The sequence below is a fragment of the Cervus elaphus genome, chromosome 25 (assembly GCF_910594005.1).
Source record: "Cervus elaphus chromosome 25, mCerEla1.1, whole genome shotgun sequence".
In the NCBI taxonomy this organism is placed as follows: domain Eukaryota; kingdom Metazoa; phylum Chordata; class Mammalia; order Artiodactyla; family Cervidae; genus Cervus; species Cervus elaphus.
In genome coordinates, this window is record NC_057839.1 from 64,735,372 (window position 1) to 64,740,406 (window position 5,035).

Genomic DNA, 5,035 nt, shown 5'->3' on the forward strand with positions numbered 1-5,035 from the left:
TCCAGAGAGTCTTCCTGACCCACAGACTGAACAAGCATCTTCTGTGTTGCCTGCATTGGCATGCTGACTCTTTACTACTGAGTCACCTGGGAAGCCCCATCTCATCTTCAGAGTGAAAGTTGCTCAGTCATGTCTGACTCTTCCTGACCCCATGGACTATACATGGGGTATAGTATTCTATACTATATATATATAATGGTATAGTATTCTATGCCATGGAATTCTCCAGGCCAGAATACTGGAGTGGGTAGTCTTTCCCTTCTCCAGGGGATCGTCCCAACCCAGGGATCAAACCCAGGTCTCCTGCATTGCAGGCGGATTCTTTACCAGCTGAGCCACCAGGAACACTCTCTCATCTTCATGGGCCACCTCAAATATCACCCTCCTGACCCCAAGGAGACTTACCAGATTCTTGTCCTTGTGAATTCTACAGTATCACTGTTACCTGTCCTCTAGGAGTTTTCACTTTGTCTTCAGAAAAAGTTTTCAGACTCAAGTTTCTCCTCCCTTACTTTTAAAGTTTGCGTGGTCTCTGTCATGGCTGTGTGTGTTTTCTCTGAATCCTTTATGGTAGCCAACACATGATTGATAAGTGACATGCATGTTTTCTGAATGATCTTGAAAGACACAACTATCCAAAACTGACAAGATAAACAGAAAACCTAAATAGTTGTACGTCTATTAAAAAGTGAATTTATCTGGAATGATACAGAGAAGATTAGCATGGCCCCTGCGCAAGGATGACACGCAAATTCGTGAAGCGTTCCATATTTTTTAATAAAAAACAAAACAAAAAAAAAGTGAATTTATCAAACATTTCCTACAAACTCTAGGCTCAGAAAAATTTTGCCTGTGAGTTCTATCAAACATGTAAAGACAAAATAGTACCAAACATATACAAACATCACCAGAACATAAAAGAGAAAGGGATACTTCCAAATTGTTTTCTGAGGCCAGCGTAATCTCAATGCCAAAACCTGACAAGGACATTGAAAGAAAATTGCAGAGCAACATCCTTCATGATCTTAAGTGGAAAAAGTCTTTACAAAACATAAAGAATTGCTTAGTTTGTTAATATTAGAATTATTTGAAACATAAAAATACTTCTGAATGAATCAAATAAATGGGATACTCATTTGCCTTGATTACTTATTCATCATAAAACATATGTGCCATCTTGTTGACCTTGCAGAATAACCTTTCACCCAATTTGCATATTTTATTTGTACCTTCTGGTCCCTAAATCTGCAGACTGATTCCAGCTTCAACTCCAACTCTCCTGCTCAATGTGTCTCATCTTGTTGCTTCACTTCTCCCTGGCACCTCTCAGGGGTTCTTTCTTTTTTGAAGTTATTTGATAGATTAATATTCTGTTCAGGGAAAAAGCCTGGAAAAGAGACTGTAGATGGGGTCTACAGATTACGGGTAGTGAACTTCCAGCAGCACATTCAAGAGCAAAATGGTCACCTAAAGGAAAGTGCCTCTAAATGGTCACCTAAAGGAAAGTGCCAATATATCTTACTTAGCCAGCTCACAGACGCAATGATTATTCCATTGGATCTCAGAAAGCACAATTTGCACATTTCACCACGCGGAGGTTATAGGGACAAACACTGCGTCCTAAAAGAGATAGCAGCATAGATTCTGAGTCATAACGCGGTTGAGTCAGGAGTGTGAAAATTATTCATGAACTTGCATCTGGTGTTTAATAGGCATCTGGGATGTGGGCTGCTGACACGTTCTGTATGATCGCATTCTTGAGGGCAGGATCCCAGCCCAGGGAGGTCAATGTCACGTCATGGCCAGATTTTACTGCAAGGCTCAGAACAGCTTCAGCTGTTCACAGAACTCTCTCTCAAGGTACAGCTCACAGAAACCTAGACAAAGCAAGCCGGTAATGAGCACCATTAAGACTTGGGGTCAAAGATGCTGTCCAAATGCCAAACCTGTGAGCTTCAGTGTGTCCATAATGTAGACAGAGCCCAGGGGTATGACCACCAGTGAAATGAGCAAGGACCTGCTGTTTCTGCAATGGAGGGAAAACCACATAATTACATACCCAGTGGGATTAAGAATTTCAGGTGATGCGGGGCATGCACATTAAAAATCACAAACCAACTGTCTTCTATTTTGCTAGAAGTGACGTAAGTCTGCTTTTCACTGATAAAACTGAGGTTGTGTTGCTGTTTTGAATGAAAACATTATTAGTAAAAGTCACCAAAGTCTCAAGAGAAGGGGTAAATTTTTGTCCTTTTCATCTCTCAATAAGTACAGCATTCATAGTTTTCCTTTGCCATAAACAGGACAAGGATGAATAACAATTTCCATCACAGAAGCACCTCTCGGGGACAAGGTTTTGAAACTGGGGATAGAGAAGTTCTGAGATCTTAGATTATCATTTTGCTAAGCCCCATGTCAGGGCTACTGTGGTCGCTCAGACTGTAAAGAATCCGCCTGCAGTCCTGAAGACACGGGAGTATATACACTCATATACTCTCATCTGTATAATCATGAAAAAGTCATTACTCTTGGCCTGAAATTTTTTCCTGAGGAAAGGAAAGGAGGGGAAGAAGATAACATCTAAATCTAAGTCCTTATTTGAGTTTTCCCAGATATGTTTCTGTGAAAGAGAGTGATAGAGAAAGAAGGAGTTCAATACCCAGGAGTTAGATGTATGATAACTCTAATTATCAAATTTTAATTTGCTCACTGAAAGATATAGTATTTGATTCTATATCCTTCTTAGTTTTTCTAGAGCTCATAATTTATTGTATTTGCATCAAATGAGGTGAGAAATGCTGGATAACTTCTCTTGTAATATTCCTTAAGAAAAGTCTATGGTTAGTTTACAAGACCTCAGGGTAGATGTTCATATTGAATACTGAGAGCATATGGTAAAAAGATTGATTCATTGTAATTTACTTGTCAGACACCATTGTTAAGGTTTCAAAAAGATGAATCCAAACAATAATTTTAAAGCAATACCCCTAATAGTGCCCGAATATCTCAGGATTCCTCCCACTGTTGATTTGTCCTCAAAATTCTCTTCCATATTAAAAATGCTGAGAGTTGGAATGAAATAAAAGCCTTAGAGAACAAGAGGTGCTTTTGCCTTTAATGCAATCACCAGTGTAAATATCCCACATTTACCAGTGACCACTAATGCTTTCCTAAAATCAAACATCACACATATTTGACAGAAAGAGATGCAATTTCACAAAGCTGCTTGCAAAACTGAAAAACAATTACCAAGAAGAAATACAAACTCAGGACCAGACCATGGTAAAGTACACAGATTTCTCTCTGCTGGAGCCATACAGGAGATTTCAAAATAACATGAAGAGAAGCAATGATTTACAATTCCCACCTTTAATCTTCTAGCCTACAGAAATGTCTCCTTAATAAAAATAGGAGCTGAAAACTACAGTTTGCATAACAGTCTGTGGTGAGGTTTTATCATTACAAATCTACATCTTTACAAAGTATCCTGTAGCCCCGAGGAGAGGTTCGCAATACAGCTATTGTTTGAAAGTATGTGCTGCAAGAAACCAAAACTTCTTTTTCAGGGCTTCCATCTGCTATCATGCCCAGCTATGCCAAAGCATCCAAACTGTGCAAAATATGCACTCTTCTTCAAGAGACCAGCCACAGTTTATTCATCTTGGCATCCCCGGAAATAACCCACTGTTTAGTACAAAGCTGGCTTCCCTGGTGGCTCAGAAAGTAAAGAATCTTCCTGCAATGCAGGAGACCTGGGTTCAGGTCCTGGGTAGGGAAGATCCCCTGGAGGAGGAAATGGCAACCCACTCCAGCATTCTTGCCTGGAGAATCCCGTGAACAGAGGAGCCTGGCGGGCTACAGTCCACGGGGTCGTCCAGAGTCGGACACAACTGAGAGACTAACACTTTCACTTTCCAGTACAAAGCTGGTGACCCACAAAGGTCTGTGTCGTGGTGGGTTTTGAAGAGGAGGTGTGTTAGTTCCTAGGGATCCTGTAACAAAACACCATAATCTGGCTGCCTTGATGCAACAGACGTTTATTATTTCACAGTTTGGGAAGCTAGAAGGCCAAAATCAAGGAGTCAGTAGGTCCCTTCTTCTGAAAACGTCAGGGGAGAATTCTTCCTTTATTCTTTCTTTGCTTCTAGTGGCTGTTGACCACCGTTGGTCTTCCCTGGCTTGCAGCTTCCTCATCCTAATCTCTGCCTCTGTCATCACGTGCGTGTCTATGTCTAAATCTGAATTTCCGTCTTCTCATCAGGATAGCAGCCGTATTGATTAGGGCTCACCCTAATGGCCCCATCTTAGTTGTATAGTATCTGCAAAGACCCAGTTTCCAAATACAGTCATATTCATAGGTGCTGGGGTTTAGGACTTTTAACTTTTCTGTGGGGAGGACACAATTCAACCCATAACACACAGCACCATGTCCCCTGCTTTTGTGGTATCTCCTTTACACCAAGTAAGATGCTGAACATGAACCTGCCTCACAAGAAACGTGCTGGCTAATTGCAGGATTTGTTACACCCAATATATTATGAATCCTCATTGACTAGACTGTAAACAAACACAGTGTATATTATCCCTGCTCCAGTGATCACCAAACCTGCTCTGATCATTTGCAACTTAGCCGAAGCTCCTGCCTTGGTTTCTTTGGGCAACATCTGTAGAGTCTCATCTTCCTTCCCCAAACAAAGACTGGAACCATTGTACAACAAATCAACTTTGTGCCATTTTTATTGCAAAAGGTTGTCCTTTTGCATTTTGAAGTTTGATGTACTTTGAACACTGAATTGGAATTAACACTGGCTGACTTGGTACTGCAAGGTACTGGCTGGTTGGACTGCAAGGAGGTCCAACCAGTCCATCCTAAAGGAGATCAGTCCTGGGTGTTCATTGGAAGGAATGATGCTGAAGCTGAAACTCCAATACTTTGGCCACCTCATGCGAAGAGTTGACTCATTGGAAAAGACCCTGATGCTGGGAGGGATTGGGGGCAGGAGGAGAAGGGGACAACAGAGGATGGATGGCATGA

The 5,035-nt window shown here is 41.3% G+C and overlaps 1 non-coding gene across 1 annotated transcript; it reads left to right on the forward strand.

Annotated features, from left to right (window-relative positions):
* The first annotated feature begins 670 nt into the window (after positions 1-670).
* LOC122684030 lies at positions 671-775 on the forward strand. The gene has a single exon (XR_006337925.1). It is a non-coding gene; the product is annotated as a U6 spliceosomal RNA (small nuclear RNA).
* The last annotated feature ends 4,260 nt before the right edge of the window (positions 776-5,035 follow it).